This window comes from Uloborus diversus, chromosome 2 (genome assembly GCF_026930045.1).
Source record: "Uloborus diversus isolate 005 chromosome 2, Udiv.v.3.1, whole genome shotgun sequence".
Taxonomy (NCBI): Eukaryota; Metazoa; Arthropoda; class Arachnida; order Araneae; family Uloboridae; genus Uloborus; species Uloborus diversus.
Genome location: NC_072732.1, coordinates 14,831,594 through 14,848,566, shown reverse-complemented (window position 1 = coordinate 14,848,566; position 16,973 = coordinate 14,831,594). Strand labels below are relative to the sequence as shown.

The following is a 16,973-nucleotide window of genomic DNA, read 5'->3' as shown; positions in this document are numbered from 1 at the left end:
TTTTGGTCTGGCGAATTATGTTTGCGGAAAAGCATTTGTCTTGCGTATTTTTAGGTTAGTGGAGTAAAGAAGTAGAACTAATGTCTAAAAGTATTATTAGCTCTATAACGTATACTTAAGCCCTCAGCGAGAAGGGAGGGGCGTTGAGGATTACGCTCCCTCCCATGATCCGTAGTTCCAAACTATATTGCCTATACATGAAATGTACCGCCAGCTCAGTCATTTCCAAACCGAGGACTGCCGTTTCGTGCTTATTAGCACTCATCAGCTCGGCATAGGAAAGTGACTGAGCTGGAGATGGAAAACCTCTTAAGGAAGCCAAGAGGGCCAAACAAACTGGTAGCTAAAATAGAATTAGCACAGACCAGACGAGTGACCGAAGCAATGGTTCGGATCAACTCGAGAACTGAAGGCAAGGCATGGTATATTCAGTAAATTACCGCCCAATATCCAGGGCTAAAGCAGAAATACATGAAATATTTCTGCTGAATTGGTTTGGAAATGACTGAGCTGGCGATGTATTTCATGTATTTCTGCTTTAGCCCTGACTATTGGGCGGTAATTTACTGAATATGTATTGCCTATCTCAGTGGGTTAATCTATACAAATAAAGGTGATACTCTGACTGTGCGAGTGTGTTTGTCGGCTGCCTCCTTGCCAGATGAAAAGGTCGTCCAAGGGAGGCTCGTGAAATTGTGACAGTTTACGACAAGGAAGAGAGAGGAGGTATCAAGAAGTGTGACATCACAGATTTTGGTTTAAATATAGCAACACGGTTTTGTAATAACGTGGACATATGAAAAAGGGAAGGGAGGGGAAAAGGTGAAATTTGACTTTTTGCGACAAAGGAGGAAAGGATCAAACGTGTTGAAAAGAAGAGTGACGTTATTTATATATGGACAGTCCCTAAGTACAAAATGTTTATTACATGTTCCTTGGGTCAGGTTCCAACGGAGCTTGAAGCGTTTTTCCAAAGATTCGAACTTGTTTTTCACTCTGTCTTTTTCTTAGGATTTATTTCTTTAGGATTATAAACAATAAACCACGATTATGAAACATGCAGATAATTATCTCAAAATAAAAAAAAACGAAGCTTTATTATTTACTAGTGGCACCCGCACGGCTTCGCCCGTAATAGAAAAATTAAAGGTCTTTTGGTTCGCTTGTATATATTTACAAATAATGTATGGTGAATTTTCTCGACAATTGGCTTGTACCGACGTTACAGTTCCACGTTATGATAATTTCGTATCTCACCCATTGGCTTGCGCCCATGGTACGATTCCACGTTATGATAATTTCGTAATTTATGATAGTTTTTTTTTCTTAAAATTTGAATAAAAAAAAACCACATCGAATTTTCGAAAAATCGCTTCGAGGTGCACATCCCCATGCTACATACTAACTTTGTGCCAAATTTCATGAAAATCGGCCGAACGGTTTAGGCGCTATGCGCGTCACAGACATCCTACAGATATCCTACAGACATCCTCCGGACAGAGAGACTTTCTGCTTTATTATTAGTAAAGATTTTTTATGAACCACAATAAGAGGGAGCCCATTACATGCAGATTCATTCGAGATCTAAATTCTAAATATTTATTATAGATAATTAAATATATAAAATTATTCCAGTTTAGTTTCTGCATTATGAAGAAATGTTTTTTTCAGCGATCATTTCATATCAAATCTACAACGCACTCAATCTGATCATCTCAGATTTTAGTGAAACTTTTTGAAATCTTACTCTTTAACGTCTTAAACGTTTGTATACATCTATTTTTTTAATCTATTGCTCATAATTGATAAATTATTACTTTTGATAAAAAGTGCCAGTAGTCTTTTAAAGTGTTATAACTCATGGTAGCTATTGAATTGTATTTTAGTTCCATTTAATGATAACTTTAAGCACTTTAATTTGATATATAATTAGAATATTTTCCAGCTTTTTTTCTCAAAAAACTATAAAATTTAAATTTTCAAAAATTTTTACTTTAAGTATTTTTTGGAAATTTAAAAAAATAATTTCGATTTTCAACGTGTTTTAATGAATAAATCCAATCAGTGGGATTCTGTGGAAATCAGCAAATACAACAGTTTTTGGAAATTAAAATTTCTTTAAAAAAATAATACTCCATTCAAAAATAATTAAACCCTTTATCATATTTATTTCATTTTATTTTACCGTTATTTTCAACACAAGAATGTTTTGGGATTTTTTTTTCATTTAAAATGGTAAAAAATACCTACTAAGCTGATAGCATGAACAAATTATTTTCTTTTTAAAGCTGTTCATCCGAGCCATGCTTCACTTTTCACTGTTTTATGCCACATGTGTTGGAAGCGTATTAAAAAACATATATTATCTGGAAAAAAATCGAATTTTCTAGAAAAAAATAATAAGTTTGATACATTAAAGATTTTTTTCAGCAAAAATTGCAAAAAAAAAAAGTATTTTACATTATTTACTTTAATTGCATTCCTTTATGGCTCCACTCTGAATTTTTTTGGATGTATTTATTAAAACACATTAAAAACCATACATTTTCTCAAAGTTTTCAAAAAACAATTGCTTTTTCTTTAATTTTAAAGTTTTGTGAAGAATTTTTTTCCCGAAATTAACTGACGTATGAATACAAATTTAATGAAATTATCATTAAAATGAGGTTGTAGTACATTTCTGCACTTCCAAGAAAATTAGAGTTGTGACATTTAAAGGGAAATTTTAGCAGAAATTGGGAAAATTGAACCAACATTAATTGCTGTAGCTGCTGACCCCTTCATTGTTCCAATCTAAAAAATTTAGATACATTACAAAAAATACCATCAAAAATTATAAATTGTTTCCAAATTTTAAAAAACAAATTTTGAATGTTTTAAACTTTAAAGTTTCATGAAAAAAAAAATCCTTAAATATTCAAGTTTCATATGTTTCAAATTAAAGCACTTGCAATCCTTTTTTAAATGAGCCAGTTTTTTTTTCTGAGCAATCACGATTGCTTATTGTTCTCATTTGACTGTTTTGATGTTCCTATGATTTTATTTCCCCGCAGCCTTCCTCTGCCGCACCGCCGTCGATCGACCTCACGATGCTGCTCCTCTAGCGAAAACCGTCTCCAGGCTGCGTCCATATCCTACACACACACACGCATACATACACACATACAAGCACACACACCTACCCTCACATACACATGCCTGCACACTGACAGGCCCACTCATACACACACATTCATGCCTGCGCACAGACACAAATACCCACGCATACATGCACATACCTATACACACACGCCTACATGCACACACATGCACACTTACTCGTGATTGCGAAAAACATAATTTGAATTCAAAATGTCATAATTGAAATTAATTTATCTTTTTTGAGCAATCACGATTGCTTATTGCTTTCATTTGACTGTTTTTGGCGTGCTATCATTTTATTTTCCCGCCAGCACCCTCTGCAGCACCACCGTCGACCGGCTCCTCACGATGCTGCTCCTATAGCGAAAACCGTCTCCAGGTAGCGTCAATGTCCTACACTAACACGCATACATACACAACTACACACACACACACAAACACATACACCTACACACACATACACAAACACATACACACACACAAACACATACACACAACTACCCACACATTCATGCCTGCACACAGACACAAACGCATATGCCTACACACACATACACATACCCCGCCCATACGCACACAAACACTCATACACACAACAACCCACACACTCATGCCTGCACATAGACACAAACACACATACCCTCCACACACAAACACACACGCCTACATACACACACACACTCGTGATTGCGAAAAACATAATTTGAATTCCAGATCTCAAAATTCAAATTAATTTTTAATCTTTATTTTATTATTATTATTTTTTTTAAGACCCATAGAACTTGAGTTATATTATTTTAAAGCTCTGCCGGCAATGAAAAATGCGCTTTTTAACTAACTGAAAAAATTAATCACTCATCAATTCTGTACCTCAGAGCCAGAGGAACGTAAATCACATTATGATAATTTTACAGTAGAGAGAACTTTTCTGGCGCATGCAAAGGATGGGACGCGGGCTCTTTTAATCCTAGTAAAAAACTAAAAATGATTTTTTTTAAAGCTTTTCGTTCACATGGCTCGACGCGGGATAGGCTTCTATATACAATGCACTAATAAACATTAAATCACAATTCTTGAACTCACGTCCTTCTGGCTCTGAGTTCTGAGGATGAAAGTTTTCTTTTAATTATATATGAATTTAAGATGACAAAGAGTAAGGTTTCTGAAAGTTTAGGGAGAATCTGAGATAGTCAAGTTGAGATTAACTTTTTTTGGGGGGAGGGGCAATAGTTGCATTTAACACAGAATGACTTAACTTTACTAATTGACATACACTTAAATAGAGTAAATTACTGCCCTATAGCAAGGGCTAAGGCAGAAATACATGAAATACACCGTCAGCTCAGTCAATTCCAGCCGTTTTGAGTTTTCCAGCCGTTCATTAGAGCCAATTCGAGTTGAACCGAACCATTGCTTCGGTCACTCGTCTGGTCAGTGCTAATTCTGTATTAGCTACCAGTTTGTTTGGCACTCTTGGCTTCCTTAAGAGGTTTTCCACCACCAGCTCAGTCACTTTCCTATGCCGGGCGGATGAGTGCTAATAAGCACGAAACTGCAGTCCTCGGCTGGAAATGACTGAGCTGGCGGTATATTTCATGTATACACTTAAATGTTTCTTACTTTTATTATAATCCTATTATAATATACACGACTTTTTTGTACTTTTTATCATAATGGCTTTTTTTAGCTAAAAAAAATCATTATAATTTTTTTACTATGCAAAATGAGCATTGACGTAACATTATGTGCGGAAAGTGAAAGATATAAAGATTTTATTAAATTTGTTACTTTAAAGAAAAAATAATTTTGAATTAAAATTTTTGTCAAATTAAAAATTTTCAAAAATCAAATATACTAAATTTCTGGTTAAATTAAACGTTAAATGATTGCCTAGTAAGGAAGAATACTTGCATGTTGCACTAAAAAATCACATTTAGTTCAAGAATTTTACATCAAGAATGCCTAGATATTTACTACACTGGGTAAGGAAAACTATAGACTCAAAAATTTTGATTTTGTTTTAATCACAGCCTAACATATAGTTTAACTTTTTAAATTAAAATAAATATGGATAATTGAGAAAATAGTTTTAAATTCGGTATTCATTTTTCAATTAAATTAATATGTCGACGTAATAAAAAAAATCGCATCTTTAATATTTTACCGTTGCCTAATACCTAGACAAAAATATAAACTTAAAAGTAAAAAATCCTAGACTACTGTAAAGTTTTGTTCAAATAAATAAATTTTAAGTATAGGAAGAACAACTGTTGCCATTAATGATTGTTGAATATTTTATGTTTCAAAATTAATAACAAACATTAAAATACACTGCACATAATTAAAAATGTAAAACTTTTAACATTGTTTTACTCATAACATAACTTAACGCAGCTTAATGTTATTGTGTTAAAGTAAAAACAAACAAATGACGAGATAGTCCTAAATTTAATGCAACTCATAATTTATGAAACAATTAATTGTATTTCAAAAAATTGGCAACTCTAATATCTCATTATTACGTATAAAACTTGGACAAAAGCATTGTCAAAAAGGGAAAATTCCTGAATTACAGCGAAATTTTGCTCGAATAAGTTCATTGAAAAAACATGAATCAATGTTGTCAATAGTGATTCTAAGTTGCTTTCTTTTTTTCAAATTAATGACAAACAATAAAATTATGAATTAATAATGAATATTATTATTTAATGTATGAAATTATAAACATCTGCTTTTCTCCTCGTAAGGGCACATTATGGTTGGAAACTAAAACAAACAACTAATCTCGTCACTAGATATTACTGTGTTCTTTGTTTTAACTATATCCAGTAATTAAATTCGACTTAAAACAGAAAAAGGCAAATTGCTATTTGTATATAACTGTCATTTTTCCATTTTTTTAAATTGTCCAAAAAAACTTATATTATTGACTAATTTTACATTCAGAATGATTTGAGGTAATTAAATACATGTTTTCTATTTAATTGACTCGTTAAATACTGTTGTTCTTACTTTGAAATTCAAAGGATTTTTATTTGCGTATAATTTTAACTCTTATGAAAAAGTGGGCAAAAATTATGGCCTGATGAGTTGTTGTAAAAAAACCAATGCCTATGTGTTAGCAAAATGGTAATTCAGCACATTTTTTTCCGCTCCTGGGGAGCATTTAACAAAAGCTGCAATTTGATTTTGGGTTTTTTCAAACAACTTTGAACTATGAACGACATATTTTTTAGCATTTTGTAGTTCTATAAAGAGTTAAAATTCTGGGCGCATCAAAATCCTTTGAATTTCAAATTAAGGAGAATACGCCAGTCTCAAAGGAGAAGAAATTGAGGGTACATGGAAGTCAGGTCCACGAGCTTGGATCCCATTTAACCGACTGCGTTAAAATCGACATTTTCGATGAAATATTCGTAATTGCTTTTATGATTTCATTTTGTAGTCTGATTCACTAGTTTTCCAAAACTGTCTTAGTTTTTACTCTACGTGAATTACAACTGAAGTTATAGCTATATTATTACAGAGTCGTACACTGAACTCCAGACCGGAAGTTGCATTTAAACGCGTTTTCCGAAGAACGACATTTTTGAAGAAAGCTGTCTACTGTAACAATAATATCTCAAAAAGTTCTTCGAGTATTGATGTGAAATTTTCTGAGATAGTTCTCTGTAATGTGATTGATGTTTTCCTCTAAAAGCTAAGCTAAATTTCATTATTAAGTAATATTTTCATGCAGATAAGTTTAAACAAAGGCATTTGTTTACGAAAAAATACCAGTATAGGAACTTTGTTCAGCTATATTTCAGTACTTTTTTAAAAAATAATAAAACTTTTAGAGCAAAACACACATTAATGTCATACAAATGGATTACTAAAAGGATTTGTGTGTGATTAGAACCAAATTTTGTCCATAACTGTTAGCGTAAGACACGTTTTTTCGCTATTTTTCTTCAAATTTGTCCAATTTTTTTAAAAAATGATATTTTAAAAGATTGTTTTTACATTTTGTTCATAGTTTTGAAACATATGTAATTAAAAAATAATATTTTAAAAAATGTCCAGGTTATTTTTCAAAAAAATGTCTTCGAACGCAGTCGGATACCTTAAGCTAGTTATGACTAAGATTTAGGCATTCTATAAGTGAACTGAATAGCAATTTTTATGTAAACACTTAACGCTTCTTTATAAAATACGTAGAGATGTAAAATTTCCGGAATTTTTGAAGTGGTGGAAAAAACCGGTTTTTTACCGAGTTTTTTCGGGAAAAATTGAAAAAAATGAAAAAAAAAATTCAATTTATTAATTTTTTAACCGGTTTTTTTTTCGGGGAAAATTGGAAAAAATTAAAAAATTAATTTTTGAATGAATAAAAATAGGATTTTTAAATAGTTCTGTGTTTTTGGAACATATAAAGGGTTAAAAGTATTAAAAAATATATGCAATCTACACATCTTCTTTTTCTGCTCGACAGAATTGCACATAAAGGTAAGTTTAATTAGGAAAAAAAAAGGTTTTGTTTTATAACTGAGAGCTTTCTTGCTCAAGCACCAGAAATAAGTCAAGTCGTATTAGGTAAGGTGTGTCTAATCATAAATATTATATTTTCTATTTTAGATTGCCATTGAAACTTGAAATAATAATTTCAAAAGTTATAATTTCATAGTTTTGACTTTTAAAAATGATTGATATTGCTTGAAAGAAAAATAAGTATGATTTCCCATTCTTACAATGTAACTTTACTGTCAATGTAATTTCACTGAAAATGAAAGCAATTGAGTTTTGATATTTTCCAATCCAGTCTAAGTCCAAATCAAAACTAAAGTGGTTTTCGTTTTCTTTCCAACAGAAACCCCAAACCAAAACTGCGCAATGGTTTCTAAAGCTGAACCAAAACTTAAACTGGAGTTTCAGTTTATTCATACGGCCGTGATAAGCACAGTGGTAAAGGTAGTCATGCCTGCACTTTTGAGCAAAACGGAGTTGTCATTACCAAGTTTTTCTCTGTTTTGGAATTTAATTAAGAAATAAAACGTTTTAGGGTCGTTTGAACGGGAACAATTAATTTTTTTTTAATTCTGAAAAAAAAAAGACATCTGAATCCAATATATGGACGGGCCAAACTTTAAAACACAATATCTCAGCTTGAGCTTAACTGCAAATTCCACTTTTGTGCTGAGCACTGCAGTATACAGAGTGCGGCAAAAAAAAAAAACTTTGGACAAAGATTGCATCATCGAAGGGAAGTAAAGTAATTTCATTTTAATGAGTGTCTTGTTTATTTTTGTTTCCCACTTTATTAGAAAATAATTTATAATATATCTCATAGTTTATATATTGTTTTCCGTTTTTTTTACAATTTTAAGCACAAGTCCTCTTATTTTAAAATTTGTTTAACCAAGTATTACGACAGTTCGTTTGCTTGTTGTGCCTCAGCAAAGAGTATTGAATGCGGTATGCAGCTTCAAGTGGCTTGGAAATGATAGTCAATGTCCGGAAAGTGTACAAAAACGAACGGTGAACATTTCAGTAAATCATTAGGTCATCCAAAAGTGAGTTCAATGAAATCCTTGGGTTTCCACGAGAGAAGTCGTTTGTACAATATGAATTAGTGAACGATAAAGTGCGACTAAGGGAAAAAACAGCTCAAACAGAAGTCTTACCAGTTCCAAAAGGTTCAGGCATTCATGATTCCAAAGATGCCACAAACGTTTGAAACGGGCCGCAAGTCCAAATTAGAAGAGATACCTTTTACTGATTGGCCGTTTAACCAGCTCACAACCTCCATAACAATAGGATTTGGTCTGTAGACACTCCAAGCACCTTAGAAAATGTTGAACATCGCCAAAATTCAAAGTCAGGCCTTGCTGTGGGAATCAGCACAAGCGAAGAAAAAAAGTTTTTCGTGGATGAGAGCCATAAAACGAATCAAAAAGTGTACCAGAAGGACATTTTAGAAGCTGTTGTGCTTCTGTGAATCTAAGAGTACTTCAACACAGCAATGTAGACTAGACATTTCAATTTGACTCCACACCAGTTCATACCGCCAAAAAGAAAAGAGTGGTGCAAGGCGCTTTGTTTTTGACATGATATCATCTTTAGAGCGTACGCTCTACTCGCTAAACCTCAATCCCATTTATTACACTGTATGTCTTGTTTTAGAGTCAAAAGTCTACCCTAAACTACACATGTTTGGAGCCTCTAAGCCAATTGCTTTATAGGGAATAGGATTGATTAAAGGATTTGTGGCCCTTGAATGAAAATTTCAATGAGCAATTGCACCTCTGTATCACTTCAAAAGGCGGCCAGTTTTATACCAATTAATTTATTGATTACTAAAGGACTTCTCATATTATAATTTTTTGTATTTTGTTAATTTATTCATTTTTAATAAAGTTACATGAAAAATTGCATGCCCGGGGTTTTTTTTTTTCCCCGCACCCGTGTACATTTGGTTCGCACAGTGAGCAGAAACATAGTTCTGTGATTAAAGTTATGCTTGTTTGTTTTATGAAGAAGGAAAATAAATTCATCACTAAGGATATTGGTTTAATTTTTTTTGCAAAAAGTATTAATTGATCTGTATGCAAAATATATTATCATACACCAACTTGCATTATCAAAGTTAGACAGTATTTTAACATACAAGGGAGGGGGGAATTGAATCAGAATTTAAGTATGAGAAATTTGTAATCACTTTTTGCCGAAAATTTCAATTAAAACTTCCTGAAATGTAGAAAATATTAGTTTTTTCAATTTTTCCGGAGTGAAAATTAACCTCTTCGGAAAAAAACGTTTTTTTTTTTCGTTTTTTCCCGATTGTTTTTGCCTCTAATGATACGCAAACAATATTTTACATGGCAGAAAAGAAACTCTCCTAAAACATAAGAAATAAATAAATACGTTTGTGCGGAGAAGTAAATTGCAATCAAGAACGTTTTGATGCACAAAATTAGCAAATTACTGCAGGCATGTGTTTCGGATCAACAGGGAACCTCTTTTTCAATGCAAAATAGTGAGCTTTTGGATTCAAAAATATCTGGTAAAAGCTAATAAGGAGTGATCTGCTCATTTTGTAATCAATAATAAATCTTAAGTGCAGTAAAAATGCATTTGTGCCGTAAAATGCAATTCTGCTCCCCACAAAATGCCTGAAATAACAACTCAGAAGATTTAAGGCTAAGGTTTAAAAAAAAAAAAAGTCCCAACTACTGTCAGGCCCGTTTAATCGGGCAACGGATAAACGAATACCCCGCATATATGAATAAAACCTCCCGGAACCGAATATGTACAGCAGCCAAAACTTCGCCCATTAATTGTTCGAAGCTTCAAGAAAAAAATAATTTAATTCAGAAGCGCATTAAAACTAGAACTAAATAAAAATCCCGGTCACATTCATATACAGATTATAATTAATACGCGCATTGAAAATTCGATCAAGAAAAAAGTTCTGTTTCCCCATCCGCAAGAAAATAACATAATTAAAATGTGCATTAAAATAAAGAATGAGATGGAATTTTTGCCCCCCCCCCCTTAACGAAGGGTAAAAAAAACATTTTCATCAAAATATACACCCATATTTTAAGGAAGCTCAGCCAAAAGATCACGTGTGTATTTCTGCCAAAAACAATCACGGAAAATAATTTAATTAGTAAAAAAATAAAATCCCGCTCCACCTCACTCCCTTTACCGTCTCACAGATAAAAAGCAAGATTTTAAAAGAAGAAAGACGAAAGGAAACAAGTCACGGCTTTAATGTAATTAAAATACGCACAAATAACTTATTCTAAAACAAATAGCCCAAAATGGCAGTGAAAAACGTTTGCAATAAAGAAATGGATCTAGTAATAAAAAATACTATGACAGTAAAGAAAAGTCTTCCTAAATTCAAAACATAAAAAGTTGGGGCATTCCACGGTATTTTTGACATTTATGTTGAGTCCGTAACGTGACCTTTTTTGCCATAACTTTTTAATTTACTGTTTGATTATCATATTATTTTATTTTGATCTTTTCCTACCAACACACCAGCTCAAATTAAAATAATTTGCAAATCAAACGGTAAATTAAAAAGTTATGGCAAAAAAAGGTCACGTTACGGACTCTACATAATGTCAAAAATACCGTGGAATGCCCCAGTTACGAAAATACAAAAGAATACAGATAACCCAGATTTTTAAAATCAGATTAGTGTATTGGATGCGATGCTGCAAGAGCGTACACAAAAGGGGGGGGGGGGGCGGACTGTGCCGTTGAAGTTGTTTTCGGGTGTTTATTTTTGGGGGAGGAGGACTATCGTTCAGGGTCTTCGCGGTTTTGAGGGGATGCGCCTTTGCTCTTGAGGGGAAAGGCAATCCTGAATTCTGTACGCGTAACTGTTCGAAAAAGACCACGATAAGAGTTAGACTGATGCGTATTATTCGATGCTACGACGAAAGGATGAAGTACAATTATATGCGGCCCCTAGTTTCAAAACCGGATACTTGTAGAAAACCAAATTTTACAGGAGACGTAAAAGTCCGGTTTTGAAACTGAGGCAGACCTTCCCGCCCCATTTCAAGGGGGAAAGAAGCGGTTTTTGAACCTAATTTTGAGCAGGCAAATAGGCCTTATGATTCTCTACAAGATTAACAAAAAAAAAAAAAGAAAATCGAATTTTTTGCAAGTATCTGGTTTTGAAACTAGGGGCCTCATATGCTCTATTATTTGTTACTTTCTCCATTTGTATTACCCTAATAATCGCATTGTGGTTGCTCATTGGAAGCCCCTGGACTAGAGATAGGAGTGGGAAGTAGAAACGGAAATTTCGAGTGACAAAAAAAATTTCTCCAAAGGGTTTTTATCATTTGCACTTGAAAAAAAAATTTTTTTGAAATTTCTATCACAAAATTATCTGTTTGGAAGATTATAATACTTACAGTCAAACGCTCTTTTTTTTTGCATTACCTCCCCCCTTTTTTTATTTTTTACTTTTTTTTTTACTTTCTTCTATATCTAATATATAGAAGAAAGTATTGGATTCGTGCAAATTTTCGAATTTCGAATTTTGACGGATTCGAACGTTTTGAGGTGTTCTGAGTCCATTTCGACTATTTTTGGAAAATGTCTGTCTGTCTGTGTGTATGTGTGTGTATGTGTGTGTGTATGTGTGTGTGTATGTGTGTCACGTCTGTGTGTGACCAGTTTTTGTGGCCGCTCTACAGCAAAAACTACCGCATGAAATCGAACGAAACTTGGCACACATATGTGCCCCTATGTGAACTTGTGCCCATTGGTTTTTGGCGCAAATTCCTCCAAGGGGGGTGGAGCAATGGGACGTTTTTTGAGTTACACGTGATTGCTATTCCTCAGGAAGTAACTGGCAAAATCAAACAAAATTTGGTAAATATGTTGCCATTAACAGGAACAGGTGCTGATTCAATTTTGGTGTCAATAACTCAAACGGGGGTTGAGCTATAGAACGTTTTTTGTCGTCAATTGTGACTGCTGTATCTCAAGAAATAATGAACGGAATGAAAGAAAACTTTATCGGCAAGTAGCCCTTAGTGGGTATAAGAGCTGATTTTATTTTGGTGTCAACAGCTAAAAAGGGGGTAGCGCAATCGCCCGTTCTTTTTTTCCATTATGAGTGCCCTATCTCAAGAAGTAATGCTACGTTCTGGTTGAAATTTGGAATATATGTGAATCCATATGTAAACAGGCTTTGGTTCAATTTTGGCGCCAATCGCGCCAAGAGGTGCTGATTTATTTTTATTATCATTATTTTTTTAGCGAATAAAAATAGTTTTATTAATGCAACAATAAGAAAGATAAATCGTAATAGATTGTCGTCTGCGTATTTCTCGTGATTTTAATTGTATGGAAATGATTGGAAACATTATCTCAATGATTTAAAATTTTTAACTGTTGCCATCTTATGTTTGTTAACAAATAAAATATTTGTAATTAATTCAAGCAAAGGCTTTTAAAATAACTTTCAATTTTTCGCTCTTTGCTTTGCTTTTGCAATAATTCAGACATTGGGATGGTCGTCAAGTTTTTGCATGTGTAATTTCGTTTTTGTTGGGAATATTGCTTCCTCGTCATTTATTTTCTTTTTATTTATTTATTTATTTATTATTATTTTTTTAGTATTAGACATGAAAACATTAACTTGGTTCAAGGTATAAGGTAACTTAATTTTCCTGTACCCCAAAGTATTATTTGCTACTTTTTGCATCGACACTAATATACATACACGTAATGCACAAATATACACATAATCCATGTAACAAATTGTTAGAAAATAAGACAACTTTCAGTTTAAAATGTAGCAATTTGCAAAAAAAAAAAGGAAAGAAAAATGCAAATTTCTGTCACAAAATTTGTTTCAACAATTCTCAAAACTCATATAAGGCTGATCGGTGATTTGAAAAATTTAGATAATTTTAATCTATTGAAGCTTATGGCTTATTTTCCCCCTGTTTTTTAACAGCAATAATTTTATGTAAATTTATGTTTAAAAGAAAAAAATATCATGGATAGTAGGTATAAGTATATTTTATGGCTTTATCATTCGTTTTTAGTTTCCTGAGAAAATAAAGTTATTAAATGCCTTTTAACTCGTAAAAAATCAATTTTTTTTTTTTTTTTTTTTTTTTTTTTTTTTTTTTGAGCAATCACGATTGCTTATTGTTCTCATTTGACTGTTTTGATGTCCTATCTTTTTATTTTCCCACCGCCACCCTCCGCACCCTGTCACCGTCGACCGGCTCCTCACGATGCTGCTCCTCTAGCGAAAGCCGTCTCCAGGTTGCATCCATGTCCTACACACACGCGCATACATACGCAGCTACACACACACACGCACGCACACACACATACACACAACTACCCACACATTCATGCCTGCACACTGACACAAACACATATGCCTACACACACATACACATACCCCCCCCCCCCCCACACACACATACACACATTCATATACACAACTACCCACACGCTTATGCCAGCACACAGACAAACACACATGCCTACACACACATACACATACCCCTACACACAAACACACATACCCCCACGCACAAACACACACTTGTGATTGCGAAAAACATAGCTTGAATTCAAGATGTCAAAATTCAATTTTTTTTTTTTTTTTTTTTCAAATTTTTCCAGAAACGAACCGAAAAAGAACCAGTTTTTTTCCCACCGTCTCAAAATTTTCGGAAATTGTGCATCCCTACGTATAACACCATCAAGAATGTATACACACTCATAAAATTTAGCAGGGTAGACCGAGGCACATTTAGGCACGTCTACGCAGTGTCCTTTTTCCAAAACGAGTTATAACTGGAGAGTCAACAGCCATATCAGATTGATGCTGCTCCCTAGCCAATATTCTAAGTTTTTGAACATCAGCCGTGCTTCGGTTTAACATGCGGATACGAAAATCTGCTTTCTACCATGTTGAGTACATTTTATGTTGAACGTTTTGAAGCTTATTGTGAGTAAATAATACACAGTTAAGAACAAATAAATATACAAAAATTAGCAGAATTTTATCCTTTTTTAGCCTACTTTCCCAGTAAAAGTCAGAAAAAGAAGAAAAAAGCATGAAAGAAGGCTTAATGCATCTTAAAAATATCGCAAAAAACAAAAAAATGTCAAAAATAAATAAAATAATTAAATAAATATTGAAAAATTAAAAATTGGAAAGTAGGGTATTGAGATGGGGAAAAATGTCTGTCGGTTTGTCGGTCTGTCGGTCTGTCTGTCCCCCCCCCCCCCCCAATAACTTTTGAATGAATAGTCCGATTCGAACAAACTTTTTTTTTGTTCGAAAGATCTCGGCGAGGACACCTCATTCCCATATTTCACTTTTTGATTTGAACTATTTTTTGTTCAATTTTGAACAGTTCAAAAAAATTTAACATTAGCGCCTACGGGGAAATTCAAGGCAATTCCGAACTGTGAGGCGAATTTGCTTCAAACAAACTTTGTAGGAAAAAGCTTTTGATGAAAAACTTGTATATAAAATATCTTTTTGATTTGAACAATTTTCCGTTCAATTTTGAACAGTTCAAATCCCTTAACATTAGCGCCTACGGGGAAACTGAAAGTCAATGTAGATTCCGTACTTGAAGGCGGATTTTTTTCAAACAAATTTTGTTGGAAATAGCTCTTGACGCCAAACTCCAGACTTCGACTCCGAGAATTTAGGGGCACTTGACTCCGACTCTGACTCCTATGCCCGACAATTAATCGGACTCCGACTCCCCGACTTGAATCTGACTTCGTAGCTTTGGCAAAAATTTATACACGGAGGACAAATGACTGACTCCGATTCTTAGATATTCGACTCCGACTCCTTTACCCCAAAATGAGATTGACTCCGACTCCGCAGCTATGGTTTTGACTATGAAATAATTATTGTTGATCTGACTTGTTTTTATTTTTACGCTAAAGTTTTAATTTAGGTATTCAGTTTTCGGCGAATAAACTCGAAGTCATTTATGTTTCTACATAAAGATATGCGCAGACGATTTTTTTTTTTTTTTTGACAAAGAAAATTATTTCTTTAAGTTGAAATTTTATTGTTTTTATTTATTTTGGTAAGTGCATTAATTCATTTAAAAAAAAAATTTTGGCAGCAGGGGAAAAAGAAACGATTTTTTTTTTTTTTTGATATGATGTAATAATGTTTAAATATTATTTTTTCGTTTTGAAAGCTGTTAAAGATTTTTTTAATGTAAAAAAGTGTATTAGCTGCTTTGTTTAAAAGTTGCTGCTATTTTTTTTTAAGCATTTAATTTTTTTAGATGAGTGAGGAATATATTTTATTCCTAGAAATCAGCTTAAAGTATTTTAAAAATATGTTTGAAAAAATTTGCGATTTTAGCTATTTTTGAGAATATTGATCAGGTACTAGAAAGTAGTATGGCTATACGGGAAAGTAGGCTCGTCTAGTTCTAGACAGAACTTCTTGTTGCGAATTGTATTTGTATGGACAGAAAAGTTATTAAATTTTCTTGCACGTTAAAAATAAATCCAAACTTGCCGACGGGGCATGTTTACGCATTTTCATTGGGGCACATTTACGCACGTTCTTACTGTGTCTGACTACTCTGTCTTACTTCTAAACGGGCCTCGGACGCTTTTTTTACTCTGTACTGTCTCAAATCTTAAGTATTTTCAGGTTATTTAGTTTTGAAAATCACCATTGAATTATTGAAGCAGAATTAGAAGACATCAAAAAAAAAAAAAAAAAAAATTATGAAACCAAAACCTGCGACAGGGAAACAGTTAGTACACTCTGTAAAAAGGAAATTAATGAACGACTCTGTTTACGAAGTAGAAAATTGTGCTTGCATCTATTGTTTGAAAGCACACAACCAATCAAAAAAAGAACAAGACAGGGTTCCATGTCTTAGATTTCAAAACGCAGTCCCATGCAAAAGTATGCGAAAAGAAATACTTAATTTTTGTTAGTAAAATCTAACGGTGATGAAGAAGATGACAAAATAGTTTCTGTTTTTAATTAGCAATAATTCCTATGATTTTACGCCTATAAAATGCCCGTTAATAAATTATTTGAGATTTTTTTATTTTTAAAGTGTTTTAAGAGAAAAATAAAATGTTTAAATTTGGTTAAATATCTATTTCACTTCTTCCTTGGTATCATTTTTAGTATGCGTAAACTTGCCCCACTCGATGCATAAACATGCCCCCTGCTCGGGGCAAGTTTACGCAACCGACTTGGACTCAAAAATCATTTTTTACGGTTAAAATCACAAGCTGAGCAACAACTGAATATACCAATTGTTGACTCCATTATAAGACTCTTGACA

At 33.2% G+C, this 16,973-nt stretch overlaps 1 protein-coding gene across 1 annotated transcript in view; it reads right to left on the bottom strand.

Annotated features, from left to right (window-relative positions):
• The window catches only part of LOC129217747 (twitchin-like), a 364,621-nt gene that overhangs the window by 308,450 nt on the left and 39,198 nt on the right, over positions 1–16,973 (bottom strand).